Source organism: Pseudophryne corroboree, chromosome 11, assembly GCF_028390025.1.
Source record: "Pseudophryne corroboree isolate aPseCor3 chromosome 11, aPseCor3.hap2, whole genome shotgun sequence".
In the NCBI taxonomy this organism is placed as follows: Eukaryota; Metazoa; Chordata; class Amphibia; order Anura; family Myobatrachidae; genus Pseudophryne; species Pseudophryne corroboree.
Window position 1 is genome coordinate 315,899,525 of NC_086454.1, and position 23,000 is coordinate 315,922,524.

Genomic DNA, 23,000 nt, shown 5'->3' on the forward strand with positions numbered 1-23,000 from the left:
ATGACAATCTATATATGCATGCACAAATGTGGAAGAAAGCTCTTGAGAGAAATAAGACGATATGGGATAAACTGCTTGTAAAGTGAGTCCACCCCCTTTTTTTAAAAGGCACAGTGATGTAATATAATAGACTGAGGCCCTGATGAGTGGATCCACAGCCTGTATGTTTATCATTGGAGAGAAATGTTATTGCATTGTCCGCATCTGCTAAATCCATCGGGTGCATGGTTCTGTCATTACCAGCCTGCTCTGTTTGGAGGGACAGAGGAAGGGTGGAGGGAGCTTATGGCCCGTCTGAAAGGATCTGTGTTGTGGATGGTGGGATCACTTTACACCACAACTTCCCATCACTGTCAACCCACACAGGGCAGTCTGTGTGCAGAGCGCTCAGTCACTGCCGCCGACACGTGTTTCTGCAGACACACACAGGCTACAATTTATCTACGCTCCTTCAGAATGTTCCTAGTTTTTTCTTTCTTACTCCTCCCATGAAAATATCTTTGGTTTCATAGCATTTCAGTCTTCACTATGTTGGGAAGCTCAGCCAGCCTTGCACACTGATATCTGATAAACCATCACAGACCACTCCCAAGCCCCCAAGCCTAAGTATGATGACCGTCTGCCCAGTATGAATACTTATTGCAGCTATAATTCAAATACCAACAGAGCAGTCACAGGGAAGGTTGGGAACTGAGGATTGATGTGTTTTGTAAAGAAGAAATAGTATCTGCTAGTCCCTAAGCAGTGATTTTAATTATTTCTGAAGTTTAAAATGCAAGTTTGCTTACAGTTCCTTGTCAGAATGAACTATACTTGAGGTTACATGCTGGATTTCAGGTCATTAGGGCTGTGAAATACTGTAGATGCATGGCGTCTTTCTCAGCCTTATAGCTCATTAACACCAGTTATATTCTACATAAACTGTTACTGTGGGGCAGATGTATTGACCTGGAGAAGGCATAAGGAAGTGATAAACCAGTGATATGTGCAAGGTGATAAAGGCACCAGCCAATCAGATCCTAACTGTTAATTACATATTGGAGCTGATTGGCTGGTGTCTTTATCACCTTGCACATATCACTGGTTTATCACTTCCTTATGCCTTCTCTAGGTTAATACATCTGCCCCAGTGTCCACTGCAAGGTATGGAACGGATGCAGTTACGTTGCCGCGCACGGGATCCCAGCGGTCAGCATACCGACGCAGGGATCCCGAACACTCACAATGCCGCCAGCCGGAATCCCGGCTAACAGGGGCTATTCCCACTCACGGGTATCCATGACATTCGTAGAGTGGGAATAGAACCTGTGGTGAGCGCAACGAGCCACCGAGCCCGCAGCGTAGCGAGCGCAGAGAGCCTGTAAGGGGCTTTGTTGTGCTCGCCCCCTGCCGGCGTTCTGGCAGCCGGATCCCGACGTCGGTATGCTGACTGAAGGCAAATGGCAACGTATACCCAACACGTATAGAAGTGTGTGTGGTAAATGTGTTAACATAATGCTTCCTCCAATGAATTGGTGCAGAATACGTGTTTGCAGTTGGATCAGTGCTGGCAGTGAGGCTCATCAGTCTACATGCTATACCTGATTAAATCCAATACACTAAGATTGGAATTTTATAGGTTGTAGCGAAAGCTTTAAAATTGACACATGGCATAGTGATAAGTCAGACAGCAGAACCGTAATTATGGGGCTGATGTATTAACCTGGAGAAGGCATAAGGAAGTGATAAACCAGTGATATGTGCAAGGCGATAAAGGCAGCAGCCAATCAGCTCCAATATGTAAATTAACAGTTAGGATCTGATTGGCTGGTGCCTTTATCACCTTGCACATATCACTGGTTTATCACTTCCTTATGCCTTCTCCAGATTAATACATCTGCCCCTATGTAGATTATAGGCCGTTGTAAACTGTCCACGTGCTGTTATCAGCAGCAATGTCAAGCAGTGGGACCTAAATCGAAGTGTATGTGGCCCCAGAAGGAGCCTAATCATACTCTGCTAGAAAGGTTATTATCAGATATGTGGTTAAATGCAGCCCACTATTGGCCCATTTGTGCTGTCAAAACTCCCAAATATCCCAAATATCCACAATACAGTAGTTCCAATTTGGCTGAATTTGTGTCCATTCTAAGGGGAGTACTTATAAATAATCTATTTTGATTCTCTATAATTCTACTTCTTATTACAGCTATCCGCGACAATAAGAATTTCTGCTTCGCCTGAATGTATTAAAGTACACCAGCAGGTACAGGGGCTTTGAAAGGAACCCCTTCTCTGCTGCACTTTAGTCGCACAGGAATTGCACTCATAACCCCTTCACTACATCTTCATAACATCTCTGGGCTCTGTGCGTCTTACTGTTCATGTGTGTACTGCTGATTACACGTGTGCTATTGGTGAGTGCTAGGGAGAGATCCCGCGGATTCCGATCATGTGAAGTGTTGTCCATTTTTTACAAAGTGCTGAAGCCATCTTCAAATGGCTTTAGCTACCAGGGCCAAGCAGCTTGGTGAATTTAGCTGAAAAACAGCCTATGGGGGCTTCTTTTGTAAGCGGAGATATCTACTGCAGTTCCCGGCTACATACATTTCAGGGATTCTAATTATTTGCGGGTACCCACCAGAAAAACACCTGCAAATAATAATTTATAAATATGCCCCTTAATGATGTATTAAAGGTGTAGTTTGCATCTATTCAATTAGTCATGAGGGTGACGAATTGCTGTTGCAATGATATAGAAACGCTGGCAATGGTATCTTTTCTGGTGTCCTTTGCTGCCGATCTCGCCCTGGATTTTCTGATCTTTGGATGCAGCCCTATGGGGCAACAAGCAACATTTTGTGAGTCCAAAGCTACTTTAAGTGTGGTATATAGCTGCACTGACGCGCATGGACTCATGGGGGCACGTTAATTGTGTCGACCTTTATGTTTTCTACTCTTGAATTGTTTCTTCTGTTATGCGTACCACTCTGTGGTCTCTAAAAGCCCTTCTCAATTCTACAGGGATGATTAATCCCCCTTTTCCACTGCCGCCAAAAGCCGTATTATTGCCGTGATAACCCGGGACACAGTTCAGTGCAAAAGTATACACCCCCCTCCCCCGCCCTCAAAATAACCCGGGTCCAGTGACCCAGGAATCCTACCTAGGTAGAACCATGGCTGGACCCAGAAGGGGCAGTGTAAACGGGTAACCCTGCTCAACAGACCCAGGTCCTGTTTACAGCATGGGGATTGTAACAAAATGGAACAGTGTCTGTGACAGGTGTCACAGTAGAGACAGAGTTTGCAGCCTCCCCGTATAGTTCGGCCCATTCCAGTTTTTACCCCATCCCCGCTCATTCAGGGAGGCTATAATTTTTTGCTGCCTGTCTCCCCAGAGACAACTGTGACAGCCACCCTCCTGAACGGGACACCCCACCCAGCCCCGCTGCAGGTTTATGGTCTGGTCCAGCATTCCGTTGTCTGACTCGTTCTGATTTTGACCCAATCCCGGGCTAGTGGCTAGTACCTATGACTTGACATGCAACTAATTTATTGCTACACCTATATATTAGTATAAACAGAGACTTGCTACCTCCATGATATGTTTTATTGTGGGTACAACCATGGTCTTTCAGGATGAATGTGAAGTTGAACCCTACACTGGTGTCAGATTCCAGGAGTTGCATGTCCAATCCTACACTAGCCCAGGGGCTGGAGTCTTGGCTTATGTGTGAGACTGTGTATGCAGGGAAAGATAAGATGCAGCGCCCATTCTGTCAGTATGAGACAAGAATCTGCCCTGGGGCTGGGAGGTTTGTAAATACCACTTTCATTTAATGCTTTGTTTCCTCGTGGTTACCATTGATTCTGAGAAAGGGAAATTGCTGTAATTAACAGTTCTAGATTTGCATAAATCCGTCGTTTCAGATAAAAAACAGTCTTTACTAATGAAACATTACTGACACCTTACATCCTTCAAGGAAGGAGATGAATTCAATAACCTCTGTTAGTTGATTTCACGTTGATTATGGAGATAAATTTGTGTCTCCCTAAGGGGGAGATTTATCAAAGCTTGGAGAGAGATAAGTACCAATCAATCAGCTTGTGTCATTTTACAGACAGTGCTAGAAAAATAACTAGGCGATAATGAGGGTCATTCAGAGTTGATCGCTCGCTGACGTTTTTCGCAGCGCAGCGAACAGGTTACTACCGTGCATGCGTATGCACCGCAGTGCGCAGGCACGTCTTACGGGTACAAAGCGGATCATTGCTGGGCGATGGATTTAACGAAGAATCCATTCGCCCAGCCGATCGCAAGGAGATTGACAGGAAAAGGGTGTTTGTGAGTGGCAACTGACCGTTTTCTGGGAGTGTTTGGTAAAATGCAGGTGTGTCCGAGCGTTTGCAGGGCGGGTGTCTGACGTCAATTCCGGGACCAAAAAGGCTGATGTGATCGCAGCGGCTGAGTAAGTCCAGAGCTACTCAGAAACCGCACAAAACGTATTTGTCCCGCTCGGCTGCACAGGCGTTCACACACTTGCAAAGCGAAAATACACTCCCCCGTGGGCAGCGATTATGCGTTTGCACGGCTGCTAAAAGTAGCTAGCGAGCCATCAACTCGGAATGAGGGCCAGTGTGTGCTGAGATAATAAACGCTGCGTTCCAACAATTTCTTACTCAGTGTGTACTCTGTCTCATCTCTAAAATGGGATTGGGCGGTCAGGGACGATATAGCATGTGCAGCAAACGCGAAGCATTCACCTGATCAGGAGCATTTTGAGCGTTTACCGGTTAAAAATGCTCTGATGCTCCTGCATACACACTATCCAATTATATGGCCGATCAGCCAATTTTTGCCTAATTGGTCCAATAACTGGAAAGTGTGTACATAGCTTTAGAAGCTGATTGGTACTTTTATCTCTCTTCACTTTATCTCTCTCTAAGATTTGATAAATCTCCCTCTAGTTATGCAGAAGTTAGTGCATGGCAGAGGTTCAACAATACTCTTTATGTTTGGGCATTGGCACTCAACTTGTACCTGTACAGAGTCACATACAGCTCTTTCTGCTTCTCCAGCCATATCTGGACTACAGTATTTAAGTCTCAAAGTGGGAAATTCAGTTGTTTCACCCCATGGCCATCACTAGATGGCACCCAAAGGAGCAATTCAATTGTTGCTCTGTTCGGGCGCGCTGAGCTGTGGGGAGACACATTTCAGCTGACAGCTCACTGCTGGCGAGCTGAAATGTGCAAAAAGTGACCCGTTTCTGCGCACAGACTGCACTTTATACATTGCGCCCAGCAATTTGGTAGGGTTTAGCAGTTTTACGCAGCTAAACTTGGCCTGTCTGGGCATGATTACAGTGATCTATTTAAAATCAATCAAATTGCGCCCTGCGATCTCCCGTCACTTTAGACAGGAGATCGAGTACACATAACAATTGAATCGCCCCCAAAGTCGGAATCGGTTTGAGCAGCATAAAAGCAGGGAAAGGAGGTGGGGGGTGGAGTGGCATTGGGATTAGTATAAGTCACTAAGAAGTTTTAGGCTAGCAGTTGATGCTGGTGCTGTTTCCCTCTGACTTCTGGAACGTATGCCTAAGGGGTGTCAGATATATGCTGCCTAAATAATGGAGGTTTTCTTGCATAAATCTGTCATGTTTGTCCTAACAACCTGGAAGAGAGAGTAGTTTGCCTTTGTCCTTTGACTTATGACAGTGTACTTAGGGGGTAATTCAGAGTTGATCGCAGCAGCAAATTTGGGGGTGATTCAGAGTTGATCGTAGCTATGCTAAATTTAGCACAGCTACGATCAGGCACACTGACATGCAGGGGGACACCCAGCACAGGGCTAGCCCGCTCCGCATGTCAGTCCCTGCCCCGTCGCAGAAGTACAAAAGCATCGCACAGCCGCGATTCTTTTGTATTTCAGGAGTAGCTCCCGGCCAGCGCAGCTCCTGCGCGCTGGCCGGGAGCTACTCATCGCTGCCCGGGTCGCAGCGGCTGCGTGTGACATTACACAGCCGCCGCGGCCCGCCCCCTGGCACGGTTCAGCCACGCCTGCGTTGGCCGGAATGCACCCCTTAAACGGCGCCGTAAGTAGACAATATCGCATTCACTGGAGCGGATAAACCTGTTATGGTCACAATCCTTCCTTCCATACGGTTACAACATCACTCCATTATACATGTGAAACAAAGATAGATTTCCAATAGTGTATAACATACTTTTAATATCTTACAAAAAAATATATATACATAAAACAAATGGATGGACTCTCACCCGATCGTATGGTCTGCTAGGTGTTATAGTATACATAGGCACAGCAGCTAACAGAGTGTCAAGACATCCCTGGATATCCCAGTCTACCGTCCGACCACAAGAGAGTCTAATCCAATAATCCTCAACCAACGCGTTTCGATACAGATGTATCTTCCTCAAGGCTGAGGAAGTCCATCCGTTTGTTTTATGTATGTATTATTTATAAGATATTAAAAGGCTTTTTTACACTATTGGAAGTCTGTCTTTGTTTCACATGTATAATGGAGTGATGCTGTAATCGTATGAAAGGAAGGATTGTGACCATAACAGGTTTATCCGCTCCAGTGAATTCGATATTGTCTCCTTACATGGTAGACCATCATTTCCGGTAGGAGGCCAATTTTAAATCTCTGAATGTGTTAAAAAAATTAGGAATTTGTGATATACTATGAACTTTGTTTTATTTTTAAGTATAGCAAGGAAACTAAGGAAATCCGCTATCTAAAACCTGTAGAAGGTGGACCTTTTTGGATCTCCAGCGCCAAAGGACATGGTGATGGTGATATTGTGTTGTATTATATGTTAGTTTTGGTAGTGTGGTTGAAGCTACTGCACCTACGTGTCCAAAGGGCAGCTGAGTGGTAGGCGCATAGACTTGTATCTTAAAATCTTTTTGCATACATGCCCCATGGTGAATATGAAGGACAATCAGCAAATCTTTTGCATAGTGCTACTTTTAAATCCAAATGTCTTGATATAGCCAGGAAGAGAGACCTCGTCTCTCCAGCATTTCCAGATAAAAGGCAGGAAAAGGTTGACATTTCTGGGCTCCCTGGAGCCTGTTATTTAGCTGAATATTTTATGTGACCATTTCAGTTTGATTTATCTCTCTCGCTGGGCTGAGGGATGAAAGCAGCTCCTCACATGTTCCCTGTGAAGGGGACTCTTCACAACTAACAGATGTGCAAACACAGGAACTAAATGGAGATACTGTCGGATCTTTGCAGAGAGTGGGCGAGCTCACGGGGCCCTGCACTTTGTGCAGAGGTGGCAAATATATAGCGTCTGTATGCTGGGTGTGATGTGGACATCTCTGAGTACGTCCGCTTTTTTCCTTTACAGAATTGTTGAACTTTTGGTGGATTCGCCCTTTTTTTTCCTGCAGTGATGAACTTTAGACTTCCCAATAAGTTTTCTTTTTCCAGCCCAGACTGAGAGTTTATTATTGTACAGCATTACAGACTGTGGAAATAAATACTTGCTCTCCTTGTCTATACTATTTCATTCATCCTGCCATAGTGTGTACGCTGTTACTTCTATTACAGTATTAAAAGCACTAGAGGGATCCAGAACTAGTGTTGGGGCACAGAGTTGTCCCAAACTATTTGGTGAGACAAGTGTTAGAGAATCGTTCTCATTAATAGCGCAGTCACGAGCGGAACTTGCAGCACCACACAACACAGATTGTATGTGAATTTCCACTAAGACCATTCCAGGTCATCTACTTGTACTGTACTCTTGAAACGTCATCTTTGACGCAGGATGTGACCCGCAAAATGCAACGTCCTATACAATAAAAGGGCTAATGCGACTCCTCACCACTATGGGAGGGTGGAATTCAAGATGGCGCCCGATGGAGCAATTTGTTGCTCTGTTCGGGCGCGGACAGATGCCGGCCCTGACATTACTGTTATGCTATTCTGTCATTTTGGTGGCCTGGTAACTAGTTATTTATATTTATTAGAAACTGTAACTGCTTTTATGCAACGCCATCCAGTCCAACATTGGAAAAATACATGAGAATGTAACTGTTTATATCCATAAAGATTCTTACAGTATTTCTACCAACAAACCTGTACGTGTGAGATATTCAGTGGTACAAGTATGCGGGTACGCTCGGGTACGGAGTACCCCTAAGAATTTGGCAGCGGGTACGCAGTACCACCTGCCACACACTTTGCCATTGCCACAATTATAATGTGCCACAAAGCAACAAGACCATTGTGCTTGGCAGCATGACGGCTCCTCCCACTTTGTCAGGGTTACTGGGAGTGCGACAATAGCTGTATTTTCTTGTTATAATATTTCTATTATACTGGAGGCATTACTATATATTTTTTGCCTTGCCTCCAGAATCCCCACAAAAAGGCGCTGTGTCATGTGGCCACGCCGCTAGTGTCATGTAGCCACTCCCACTAGCAGCATGTGGCCACACCCCATCACAACATGTGACCACGCCCATTTTTCATCACTCAGTACCCATAAGAAAATATTTCTACTTGCACCACTGGAGATACCTATCGTTTTACTATCCATACTGAGGGATTCTGTATTCCCTTTATACAGTATCTCAAGAAGTCACTCAGTGTGACTGGTTACCTCATTTCTGGGGAGTACTGTATTGCAGATTTTAGATTTCTATTAGAGAATCACCACCAATCCGACTTTTCTGGCTGGATCAGGCTACTGGTTGATGGCAGTGGGAAAAGACAGAATGCAGGAAGACACACAGTTGTTATAGGGCCAGCACTATGCTCGACCTCCCCCCTATTTCCTTTTAGGACATCCTTCTGAAGTAACCGCATCACCACCATAGTGGAGAAATGCGTTAAGGAATTACAGGTGACTGTGCCTACTGACTCTGGAGTGCGACCAGTGATCCGCAAAGGAGACCACACAAGCAGACAGCTGACAAGCCACGGCCGTGCCCTGTCTCCCTACCCCTGCTACCGCGGACTCCCGTAATTCTTACGGTCGAGTCCACAGCTAGTCGCATACTACATTGGGATTCTCTAAAAATTCTCAGGACCGCAATACATCAATACTGGTGAGCAACTGGTGAGCAACCTATAAATAGGGGGAGATTGAACATAGCGCTGGCCCTACAACAACTGTGTAGTCTTCCTGCATTCTGGGGGTCATTCCGAGTTGATCGCTCGCTGTCGATTTTCGCAGCGCAGCAATCAGGTGAAAAAATGGCATTTCTGCGCATGCATATACCCCGCAATGCGCATGCGTGACGTGCGGGTACAAAGCCCGTTGTGGTTGTGCTCAGGTTCTAGCGAAGTTTTCCTTCGCACTGGTGGCCGCAAGAAGATTGACAGGAAGGGGGCGTTTCTGGGTGTCAATTGACCGTTTTCAGGGAGGGTTTGCAAAAACGCAGGCGTGTTTGAAAAAACGCAGGCTTGGCTGGGCGTTCACTGGGCGGGTGTATGACGTCAAATCCGGACACGAATAGGCTGAAGTGATCGCAGGCGCTGAGTAGGTTCAGAGCTACTCTGAAACTGCACAAACTGTTTTTGTAGAGCTCGGCTGCACATGCGTTCACACTTCTGCTAAGCTAAAATACGCTCCCCATTGGGCGGCGGCATAGCGTTTGCACGGCTGCTAAAAGTAGCTAGCGAGCGATCAACTCGGAATGACCCCCTCTATCCTTTCCCACTGCTAACAACTTGTCCGATCAGACTGTAATTACGGACACAAGTGAACATTTGTTGGAGAACCAATCACATAATTTATGGAAACACTCTGTATTTAATGGAATGAACGCCATTTAAAGTATAAGCTTATGAGATACCAGGTCAGGAATCACTTGATCACCTGTTTTATATTTTATTCTGTGCTATTGATACATTTCATATGTATACATATATTTATCTTTTAATAATAACAATTTAATTTGATATTTTAGTCCGCTTCCTAGGTATTTTATTGTTAATTCCGATTCTATATTCTACAGTATTTGTTTATTGACACTCCAGAGTGTTAGATGGGAGCTGCATAGTGGTTTTATCCATTTGAACCATTTTGTAAAGGTGAATGATGCTGTATGCTTATTTAAGCTAACCAATAGCAGCAACCGATTTTGAGTACTTTTGTTTACTGGCTGATGGCGTAGCTCTACAACCATTGCAGGTACTTACCTGCTCTCCCGGACTGTCCAGGGTACCACTGAAATTTTGGGGAGCCCAATAAACTCCTGGAACGTTAGGTCACGATCCCGCTTCCTAGAAACTTGCCACGGGTGGCATGGGGACACGATGATCTGATTGGGACCTAATGATGAGAAGCTACCGGTCCCTGCCCCACAGTGGTTATTTGTATCGCCCCCTCTGTTTTAAAAGTTGGCAAGTTTGAAATGCTACCACAGCCCCCTGCTGCGCAACATTAGAATTTGCATCATCAGGGATCAGTAGATTGTCCATAATGATGTGATTTTCCATAGAATTGTCGTCAAAGCAACACCCACCACTTAGGAAAGTTTAGCGGTATCCTGGAGAAAGCTGCGCTGGGAGAATTATAGTATTTATTCTGATGGGGTAGGCTTGTATGGAGAGATGGCATTAAGATTTGCTCCTACCAACACACAGTGGAGGGTTACCAAGTCACTCTGAGCTAATGACATCACGGCGGCATGAAGCACTGCAATTACTACAAAGCACAAGTAGGATGTCACCTTGGGGCAGATGTATAACGCCTGGAGAAGGGATAAAGAAGTGATAAAGCAGTGCTAAGCGCAAGGTGATAACGCACCAGCCAGTCAGCTCCTAACTGTCATTTTTCAAATCTGTAATGATTGGCTCTCTCTGCACATGTTACATCTGCCCCCCTGCAGTGCACATGGTTTTGCCCAACTGCTAACAAATTTGCTGCTGCGATCAACTCTGAATTACCCCCATTGTTGCATTCATCTGCTTAGAGCTGCTGTTGAAGAACTGTAAACCATATTCGCATAATGTTTCATTTATAGTATTTGAAAACCATTATCTATGCATGCAAGTCACGTCAAACGATCATTATCCAATAATATACTTCTAATATTAAAGGCGTATCTGCAGTAAACATTCCTTTGTCTAGCATGTAGCTATGGAACACATATATATATATATATATATATATATATATACACACACATATATATATATATATACATATATATATATATATATGAATAACAACAGATGCTGAGAGTGACATCCAGCATAAGAACAGAACAGTGTGGTGCTCCGCGGCTGTCCGCAGAATACATGGTAAATAGTGCTGAAGAAGCACTGTGAGACCACAACTTGGTTACAATTCATATTGTGACCGTCTCCCTACGTAGGTGCGTTCTTCCATTTATACATCAGCAACTGGGAAGGTGAAATATTACAGCCAGGTTCGGGGTCAGTTCAATTAGTCACGAGTAAGTGCGGCTTTATGCCCCACTTACGGTACCTCCAAACATTCAGATTTTTTTGTAGTCTGATAAGCCTGCGTACATTATTATTATTACATTTTATAAGGCGCCACAAGTGTTTCGCAGCACAGTACATAAGGCACACATTAGAACAACGGGTCTGGGACTCAGGGTCGACAACAAAAAGGTTGACACACCTTAGGTCGACGCCAATTGGTCGACACACCTTAGGTCGACATGGACAAAAGGTCGACATGGACAAAAGGTCGACAGGAACAAGGTCGACATGGAAAAAGGTCGACATGCGGTTTTTATGTTTTTTTGGTGTCGTTTTCTTCGTAGAGTGACCGGGAACCCCAATTAGTGCACCGCGTCCCCTCGCATGGCTCGCTTCGCTCGCCATGCTTCGGGCATGGTGCCTTCGCTTCGCTCGGCACAGATTACCGTTCCAATCATAGTCCACGTGGATCGTTAAGTATGAAAAGGTTCCAAAAAAAACAACTCATGTCGACCTTTTTCCATGCCGACCTTGTTCCTGTCGACCTTTTGTCCATGTCGACCTTTTGTCCATGTCGACCCAAGGTGTGTCGACCTAAGGTGTGTCGACCTTTTTGTTGTCGACCTGGAGTCCGGATACCAGAACAATACAGGGTACACAGAACTTAGCATTACAGTAACTGAAAAACTAAAAAAGAGCCCAGATAACAATTAGCACCACAGTACACAATACAGCCTAGATGTAAGGACGTAAAGGAGTAATCGGCGTACTACTAGGGGCAGGCAGGTTTTAAAAGAGATAAACTGTAACGAGCGAGAGGAGATGCGGGTATAGACAGTCGCTGCGTAAGAGAGCTGAAATTGAAGTGTGAGAGAAGAGGGTTGTGACAACAGGAGGAAAGAGGGCCCTGCTCCAAGGAGCTCACAATCTAAGAGTGCATTGTGAGATCAAGCCACAAGTGTGGTAACTTCAGGTGTTGTGGGCGGCACTCCGACACAGTTACAACTTCCACCTTCCTTGAGGCTAATTGTATTGACCCCTGTGTATATACTCAGTAGGCTAAAAAAAGATTCATATTAAAATAAGGCCTGCTGAGACATTTGCTGTTTAGTGCATTGCTAGTTGTATGGTTAAAAATATGTCCAGGACAGTGACCGTACACGTCCGTGGCGTTCTCAGTTTACTAGTCTGGTGGAGCGCTGAGATGTACTGTACATGAAGAATTACAGGCACTGAAAGTATAACCTAATCTGTCATCAGCCTACATCTCCTCAGCACCAATACAGCTGTTCAGGTCATTAGTGTGATTAAGATATGTGCTGGCAGCACAGCCATTGCCATACAGACCTAGGAACATTCGCTTTAGCTGAGAGAGAAACTAATTATACTGATGACAGTGACCTCCCTCTTGGAAGTAAAATAAAGACGTCTGCTTATGTTTGAGGTCGGGGAGTCCCGACGTCTGTCCGTCAGATCCAGACACAACGACTACGCCGGGCTTCTCAGAGGACAGATTACAGGAAATATGGATGTAGGAATCTACATCATGTGGGATGACCTCACAGATGCTTATTTATCTGCAGATTCTCTATTACACCACTTCCTACGGGACTACGCGATTTCTCAACTCTAGATCTTCATTGAAAAACCATTTGTGTGAGTCAAGGGGGTGAATATATATTGTGGTATCATGGCATTTTTTATGGCTCCGTCGTGCCGTGAAGGAATTTTGAAACCGTAAACGAGAATACGTTTCTTACTCAGTCTCCTGTTTCATTAATCATTAGTCACGAACGAACGTTCCAAGTAACAGCAGAATCTGTGTCTACTTATATACTAAGTCTCAGCTAGGTAGCACATCCCATTATAAGTAGCTAGGGTGTGCAGTCCAGGCCCCCTCCCCCTAATGTATGCTGAGGTTAGCTGCCAGTTGTGGGAATGATGTTGTACCCTCAAATAAAGAAGTATGGTATTACATTTCCACACGTGTACTATTGGTCTGTGGCAGTACAGTTTAGTGATGTACACCGGGGTTGCCGAGAGCAGTGATGTCACACTCTAGGCACGCTTCCTGTTTGAAGCATGCATGGCCAGGTCAACAGTTCACTGCAGAGCCTTCATGTCACTTTCATTTGGGGGTGGCTTGGGGACCACCAACATTGAATGTGGAAATATGTCCAGTAGCTTGAGACCGAAAGAATGCTGTTTACTCTATACGGGGATGTTACACACACTAACACACGTCTTCCTTAATGAAGGTATACGTCCTAAATGTAAATAAGAAGCCAAAGGGTAGGCTGTCTTCAATTTCAATATATCTCTTCAGAATGTTGTTTAGCATAGCTGTTCCCTCCTGAGGCGCTGAATGACCCAAAACTCCACTGACGCATTATACCTAGTGCTTGCCATAAACCAAAACTTTGATGTGGTGGTTTGATCATAAGAGGGTCATAAAAATTCCGCCTTAAAGACTTAATGCATTAACTGTCTTGTTATACTTTCTCCCAAAACATTAAACTACATTTTATTTTAAAAAAGTGGATGCTACAAATTTTGCTGCTGTTACAAGGCTGAAAATTATTTGCAGTTTACTTTAGACATTGACAAAGTTCAATCTTAGGTGACACAGAAAATTACAAGTCAGGGAATATGCAGCCCATCGTGTTCTGTGGGAGTTACTCATTATAATCCAGTAGCGGGCATCTGCGGGAATGGATAGACGCTACCAGGATTTGCTAACCCCATATTATAAACTCCTGAATGCAGTTAGAGCACATGCAGACGTGCCCCTCCCTATCAGTAATACAGAGAAACTCGGCCACATCTGACATCTAAAATAGACACTTGTAATCACAAGACTTTTAAATCGGCAGACCTTGCAAATCCAGAAACCTTGATGTGGGCAACTTTGGTCTATGACATACTCCTGTCTCCAATTTACATCTCTAAAATAGATTGCAAGCTTTTGGGTGACATAAGAAAAAAAAAGATGAGTATCATAGTACTACATTACAACTAAAGGTAATTTTTTGCCCTCTCCTGTAGATCAATACGATAAGATGTAATGGTTTCTCTGTCAATCAAGTATGTTCAACAGACTATGGGGGTCATTCCGAGTTGTTCGCTCGCTAGCAGTTTTTAGCAGCCGTGCAAACGCTATGCCGCCTCCCACTGGGAGTGTATTTTAGCTTGGCAGAAGTGCGAACAAAAGGATCACAGAGCAGCGGCAATATTTTTTTGTGCAGTTTTAGAGTAGCTCAATACCTACTCAGCGCTTGCGATGACTTCAGACTGTTCCGTTCCTGTTTTGACGTCACAAACACGTCCTGCGTTCGGCCAGCCACACCTGCGTTTTTCCAGGTACGCTTGCGTTTTTTTGAACACTCCCTGAAAACGGTCAGTTGACACCCAGAAACGCCCACTTCATGTCAATCACTCTGCGGTCAGCAGTGCGACTGAAAAGCTTCGCTAGACCTTGTGTTAAACTACATAGTTCGTTGTAATAGTACTTCACGCGTGCGCATTGTGCCGCATACGCATGCGAAGAAGTGCCATTTTTTTCCCCCTCATCGCTGCACAGCGAACAAATGCAGCTAGCGATCAACTTGGAATGACCACTCATAATCTTACTAAGTATTTACTGGTAACAGCACTTTCCTACAAAAGATAAGTCAGATATCATATTGAGAAAATGTCCAATATTCCGTAGAGGTCAGACATTTATGTGTAGTTACAGATGCATCCTCATACGTGCAGCCCCTATACGCCGTGTATCGCAAGATGGCTTATGTGAGTGAGCCGCCGGGTCCCATGCAACCCTGCTAACGTCGGGCATCTTTTTTTGCCGAAAATGCTTCTTAGTCGCAACGCAATGCAATTAGGATGCACAGGGGAACTAATAAATTTGATATAGGACCCTTGTATACTGTGTGTGCTTGAGTCTGTATACGGAGCAGAACAGAATTTGTATTGTAAAAAAGCAGCTGCTACATAGTAACACTTTGTGTACAGATTCAGAGACTGGGTCGCACACAGATACATCAAATTATTCAGCACAGTCTCCTTGTGCGGCTTAGTCGCATTGCATTGTGAGTAAAACAAATTTTCAGCAAAATAAAAAAAGGAAAAGAGACGCCCGACGCTAGAAGATTCTCACGTGTAACTGCATCAAAGAGGTATGAAGACATATCTGTATATAGAGGATTCTGGGACATAAAACTAAAGGAATTGCACAGTGAAGTAGTCACATAGAGGTAGAGCATTTCAGGTGCTCTGCAGCAAACCTATAGCTATATGTGCCAATCATCAGGACCTTCTACACAAGTATGATTATAGGGTGTAAGCTGTATAAACGAAAATTCACGTTTAAACAAGAAAAGGAACCTCTATTACTGGTCACTTTAATGTAATTTCATGAATAAGATGCATGCAATTCAGATTATGAAGCCACTCTATCGGGGATATATACAGCCGCCAGTGGTTTGTATGTGGCAAGATTAATGTAGGTTGAGTTAACCCTTTGGGTGAGGTGGCTAAGAACGCTTGTTTCAGTCATCCACCTTTGAGTTAGTCTAACAACTGCATGTTTAAAGGTGTATACACAACGGTGAGATATTTTCTTTAGATTTTGACTATATAGTCAAAATCTCAAGAAAAGTTAGTGCAGATCGCAAGGTGAAAGTCACCTTGCGACCACAATTCGATCCCGATGCGCGGTCCCGCTAGGTCGGCATCGCAAGAAAAGATAGACTGTGCAGGCAAGTCAATCCTTGCTAGATCGCTGTACTATCTAGTTCATCTCACATGTCAATGACATCTCACATAAGCCAATCGTATGCACACATAGGTGGTCATTCCGAGTTGTTCGATCTGTAATTTTCTTCGCATCGCAGCGACTTTCCGCCTATTGCGCATGCGCAATGTTCGCACTGCGACTGCGCCAAGTAAATTTGCTATGCAGTTAGGTATTTTACTCACGGCATTACGAGGTTTTTTCTTCGTTCTGGTGATCGTAATGTGATTGACAGGAAGTGGGTGTTTCTGGGCGGAAACAGGCCGTTTTATGGGAGTGTGTGAAGAAACGCTACCGTTTCTTGGAAAAACGCGGGAGTGGCTGGAGAAACGGAGGAGTGTCTGGGCGAACGCTAGGTGTGTTTGTGACGTCAAACCAGGAACGACAAGCACTGAACTGATCGCACTGGAAGAGTAAGTCTCGAGCTACTCAGAAACTGCACAGAGAAGTCTTTTCGCAATATTGCGAATCTTTCGTTCGCAATTTTGAGAAGCTAAGATTCACTCCCAGTAGGCGGCGGCTTAGCGTGTGCAAAGCTGCTAAAAGCAGCTTGCGAGCGAACAACTCGGAATGAGGGCCATAGTCCATATCTCAAGAAAAGTTACTCAAAATCGGTGGTACTGGGCTCCGGGGAGTTCAAGGGAAATCGCAAGTGAAAATCGGGCATAGCAAGGATCTCACCGTGTGTACACACCTTAAGTTGTATAAAAGGATTAAATAGTCCATTGGTGTGAAGATACGGGGTTGCAGATTATTCGGGCACAGCAGTAAATGAAAATCAATGGAGCAGAATGGGCGATTAACAGCACGGTGCACTTCAGTAATACAATCCAACAATTTCACATGGCAGCACATAACCATAAATGTTAATACCCTGTCATATTACCAGTTTAAGCCTGGCTTAATGACCAGGGCATGAAGTACTTAAAGAACATGGGGCTAGAACGCGGGGCTAGAAAGTACAGTCAGGATTGTGTATTGGAATAAGCCGGTGTAACTTTAGTCCCTTGCATAATCCCTGTTTCTTTACAATTGGGAATCAGACCAATTTATTCACAGTGGGCCAAGTGTATAAATAGGGGTGCCTGAAATGAATCTTTTAATCTTTATGTTCAGGTAATTGTGTTGGATGATAGTATAATGAAATACAATAAAACAACATGGGATAAATATTAGCAGAAACGTATATTGAGGTGTCTGACCTCGTTTGCTTTCATTGCTGACGCAGTGAGCAACACCTATTTATGCAATACTGAGTCTTTGTAGTATTATTACAGCAGTGTCAGAAGTTATCTGCAGCCTTTAGCCCATTTTATAAAGTTGTGTAACTATCACTTGTGTAGTAGAGTTGTGTAGGTGCAGTCTGCATTAGAAGAGGACACATTATGGTACATAGGATGAAATGTGTATGCAACGTCTTGCAGGACAGTGTCTGGAAGGTAAATAATCATAGACATCTGGAATGGTCTTTCTGGAGATAACCATTCTTATTCCCTGTGTGGCAGATCTGCAGTGTGGAAGTTGTTCTGTGTAATATTAATGACTACCATGTAGCCAAGCGATTAATTATCCGAGACTGAAAGGAAACCCCCCACATGGATTGAGCAGAGTTAGTGTCAGCCAAATAAAGACACAGACATCAACACTGTATATTCTTCCCAGCTGTACAAACACTGCAAGAAAATCATACGTATCTGTGTGTCAAATAGTAAAAGAAATAAAAAATAATATACAGTATCACACACATACACAAACTGTGTGTGTTAATCCACAGTTTGGCCACAACATCCTTTTATAATTGGTTACCCCCAGCAACTAGTCTACAGATCTAATGGAAGACACATCCTAAGGATGTTTTTTATTTGGCCAAAGCATGGACCAGGGCTATCCTGTGGGTCAGGCACGTAGACAGTAGACGTCCAGATAGAGAAGCATGCATATCTGTGTGGTTCACCTACAGACATGGATCCAGGCATCTGAGCAGGCTGCATATAGCATATGTGACAAATAGATCTGGGCTGCCCATATTTCAGGATAGATAGATAGATAATAGATAGATAGAGGCTGTCCAGCTTATAGGACATGTCAGTTGAGATGCCGAGCTAAAAAGGAAAACCTTCAATCAAGGTTGCCCAGCTTGAGGAACACATGGACTGAGGTTGCCTAGCTTGAGGAGCACATGGACTGACGTTGCCTAGCTTGAGGAGCACATGGACTGAGGTTGCCTAGCTTGAGGAGCACATGGACTGAGCTTGCCTAGCTTGAGGAGCACATGGACTGAGCTTGCCTAGCTTGAGGAGCACATGGACTGAGCTTGCCTAGCTTGAGGAGTACATGGACTGAGGTTGCCCAGCTTGAGGAACACATGGACTGAGGTTGCCTACCTTGAGGAGCACATAGACTGAGCTTGCCTAGCTTGAGGAGTACATGGACTGAGGTTGCCCAGCTTGAGGAACACATGGACTGAGGTTGCTTAGCTTGAGGAGCACATGGACTGAGCTTGCCTAGCTTGAGGAACACATGGATTGAGGTTGCCTAGCTTGAGACTCAGACAGATTGAGACTACACACTGACTGATGCCCAGATAAACTGGCATAGATTGAAACTTCTTAGAGGAACACACAGATTAGGGCTGTATATCTAGTAGGTCACAGATTGGGCTGTTGTTTTGCACGTCCGATTCCCCACTGAGTTCAACACTGTGCTGAGAAGGCCTGGGGTAGTGTCCTGCTGTGACAGCCTGTTATAGGCTAGTTGTGGCTTTTGCAGGGAACCCATTCAATTTGTAGCCCCCCACATTAGCAGTTGCTTAGAACTATTTTGGATGAGATTTTTTAAGTATTAACTATAATTCTGACCCTCATCACAGATCTCTTCCCCCTGGTGGATGAGCACAAGGCTAGAGAGTTGCCCGCTAACAAGTGTATGTGCAGATGTGCCCATCTCTGTTTGTGTTGAAGTCACATGAACACCTCTTTATTGTGCTTGGGACCTAAGTGGTCATTCAGAGTTGATCGCTAGCTGCTTTCATTCGCTGTGCAGCGATGAGGCAAACAATCGGCACTTCTGCGCATGCGTATGCGGCGCAATGCACACGTACAACGTACTATTACAACGAAAGATGTAGTTTCACACAGGGTCTAGCGAAGCTTTTCAGTCGCACTGCTGGCCGCAGAGTGATTAACATGAAATGGGCGTTTCTGGGTGTCAACTGACCGTTTTCAGGGAGTGTTCGAATAAACGCAGGCGTGCCAGGAAAAACACAGGCATGGCTGGGCGAACGCACGGCGTGTTTTTGATGTCAAAACAGGAACTGAACAGTCTGAAGCACTGAGTAGGTTTTGAGCTACTCTGAAACTGCACAACAAAAACTTTGTAGCCGCTCTGCGATCCTTTCGTTCGCACTTCTGCTAAGCTAAAATACACTCCCAGTTGGAGGCGGCATAGCGTTTGCACGGCTGCTAAAAACTGCTAGTGAGCGATCAACTCGGAATGACCACCCTAATTCAAGGTTGATCACAAAAGCAAAATCTTCCTCTAATGGCAAAACCATGTGCACTGCAGGTGGGGCAGATATAACATGTGCAGAGAGAGTTAGATTTGGGTGGGGTGTGTTCAAACTGAAATCTAAATTGCAGTGTAAAAATAAAGCAGCCGGTATTTACCCTGCACAAAAACAGAATAACCCACCCAAATCTAACTCTCTCTGCACATGTTATATCTGCCCCACCTGCAGTGCACATGGTTTTGCCCATTAGAGGAAGATTTTGCTTTTGCAATCAACCTTGAATTAGGCCCTTGGTCTGCTCTTGTGTGTTTCGCCTCTGTAAGAGTAAGTAGTCAGAAGTGCAAGATGTGGCCAAATCATACGCATCTTCGTTTTGTTTTTCATAATATACATGGGTCAAGTTATATATGAAGCCCAGCAATACTGAAACAAAACCTGCAGAGTTTCTGTGCCCTGACTGCTGGTTTGTATGGAAAGTTGTAGGGGATGGGAAAGTGTCCTGCAACTTTCAGTGCTGCCCTTACAGTATCACACCAGGTCCTTGATTCAAATCATGACGTTTGTAGCTATATGGCTACTGTAAAGGGATGTGGTTAGCATCCTGACAGTCGGGGTGTTGGTGGTCATGTGACCGACGGCGGAATCCCAACGCCGAAATACTGAACGCCGACTTCCTGAAGGTAAGAATCAGGGCCACTGTTGGGATAAAGGGGGGGGTTACTGTTAGGCCCTGGGAGGAGGGTAGCCTTAGCCGCCGCCACCCCCGATATCTTTGCTCTAACCGCCACCCCAGGCGGGTTAGGGGAGGGGTAAAATAACGACCCCTTCCCCTGTCGGCATTCTAAATGTCGAGGTGACGGTTTTGTGACCGCCGGCATCCCTACCGCAGGGTCCTGAATCACGTCCATTGTGAGGAACGGGTGTACAACTTTAGCGATTCTCATTTATGATGGGAATCTAGTGGGCGCCACTGGTGGTTGCCATCTTGGATAAGAACACAATGTGTACGCTCTTTTTCCTTCACATACTGCATTGCCTTTATAGAGACCTACGTCATATTGAAAGTCAGATATCAATGGGTTAAGTAGCCCTGTAAATGTAATTTCCGCTAAACCATTTGCTTCCACTTACATTCCACTGAAACCCTAGACTGCTGGCAGGCCGGAAAACATTGCGTTTCCGACCGGCTACGTATATGACCAAATACATAACGCTGATGGGAAGGAGGTATGAAATGATGGAAAATTCTACTGAAAGCTGGATTTTGATTGTCATCACAGATGAATAAGTCAGTATTAGCACCTTTTCAGCACTGTAGAGTAAGGGGTTAAGCTCAGCTGACACTGCAGGTGGATTACGGTATGTATGGTAATGTGAGCAATATGGCGCTGTTATGACAGCATGAATGAAGCTGTGGATTTGCAGTTTAGTTATTACCCATGAAACCAAAACGAATGCTCACATAAACTTCTGTGCTGTCACCAGCTTGGAATACTAATTGCATTAGCTCACAACTCCTACCTGTCTGTTTGTTAGCTGTGACTGTATAATTGGGAGTGATGCATTGAGATCATGTGTTGGAAGGAATCCTAATATGCATGCAGGGGGCTTACTGACTACTTAGCAAAGGGGGACAGAGGAAAATCTTTAGTATCAACTCTATCGTATTATGGGGTCATTCCGACCCGTTCGCACGGAGCGGTTTATCGCTGCGGTGCAAACGGGTGCGGAATGCGCATACGCGGCGGCCGCAGTGCGTGTGCGCGACGTTGCCCGGCGACAGGGGTCACCGGGTTACGCCGCTTCTAAAGAAGAAAGCGGTCGCAGGACGGACCGCATCGTAGAGTGACAGGAAGAGGGCGTTCCCGGGCAGGTCAGGACCGTTTGGAGCCGTTTTCGGGGAGCGGTGAGTAAAACGCAGGCGTTTTCAGGAGGGTGGAGGAGTGACGTCAAAGTCAATCCCATCATCGCTGGATCCATCGCACAGGGTAAGAAGGTATAGGCCTAGTCTTGTTTTGTGTGAATTTTTTTAGCTTAGCGGGGCTGCACAAGCGATCGCAGCCCTGCTAAGCTAAAATACACTCCCCCATAGGCGTGGGCTAGTTGATCGCAGCAGCAGCAAAAAGTTGCTGGCTGCGATCAACTCGGAATGACCACCTATATCAACTACATGAGACATGGCACAAGTGCCTATATTGTTGGCATAAGATTGTGTGATGTACCAAGCAATTGCGGTAAATCCTGCCACTTACCGCATTGATACTAAATCGCATACAGTATGTACTAACATATGTGATTAGTATCGCAAAGGGCAGCTCTCCCGATAAGAGACCACCGGTCCCTGGGCTACCGGGTTTATGACCCGGGAGTCCGCCTGCACACGCGCAGAAGGACACTGCACCTGAGAGGGATGCAGTTGGATCTATCTGACAGCACCGATGTGACAAGAAGCCCATAGGCTTCTATAGGGTAATGCCAACTTTTGCGGGCATTACCCTCCGCATCGGAAACCCAGCGTCCCAGGATTAGTACATACAGAAAATGCGGAAAAACTCTGGAAATGGGTTTTTTACAGCATTTTCTTGATCGTTCATCCTGCCCTTAGTAAGCTATTGCTGTACTTAGAGATACTGGAGCTTATGTAGAAATGGATGTATTTGTGCTCCAAAGATGCAAACGTGAAAAAGCTCATTTACCTGCATACTTTGCTTAGCCAGTAGAGCAGTGTTTTTCAACCACTGTGCCGTGGCACACTAGTGTGCCCTGACCAGTCTCCCGGTGTGCCGCCATAGAAGCAGAGCCAGGCCCGTCAGTGTTTTGCCGCTACTGAGGCCCTGGAACGATCAATGGGGGTAATTCCAAGTTGATCGCAGCAGGAATTTTTTTAGCAGTTGGGCAAAACCATGTGCACTGCAGGGGAGGCAGATATAACATTTGCAGAGAAAGTTAGATTTGGGTGGGTTATTTTATTTCTGTGCAGGGTAAATACTGGCTGCTTTATTTTTATACTGCAATTTAGATTGCAGATTGAACACACCACACCCAAATCTAACTCTCTCTGCACATGTTAAATCTGCCCCCCCCTGCAGTGCACATGGTTTTGCCCAACTGCTAAAAAATGTCCTGCTGCGATCAACTTGGAATTACCCCCAATACTGGTGGTTGCAGAGCCAGTTCTAATTTTGGGCCCGGGCAGTGTTGGGCTCTTCTGGCTTTCTCAGATGTGGCTCAGGTGTTACCTATGGAGAAGCTGAGACATGACATCCTAGGACACACAACT

The 23,000-nt window shown here is 45.0% G+C and overlaps 1 protein-coding gene and 1 long non-coding RNA gene across 6 annotated transcripts in view; one reads left to right on the forward strand and one right to left on the reverse strand.

The window, feature by feature from the left end:
- Nucleotides 1-23,000, forward strand: part of LOC134969593 (uncharacterized) — a 640,552-nt gene that overhangs the window by 184,388 nt on the left and 433,164 nt on the right. The gene's annotated exons all lie outside the window — the stretch shown is intronic.
- The window catches only part of ZNF469 (zinc finger protein 469), a 304,203-nt gene that overhangs the window by 52,875 nt on the left and 228,328 nt on the right, over nucleotides 1-23,000 (reverse strand). The gene's annotated exons all lie outside the window — the stretch shown is intronic.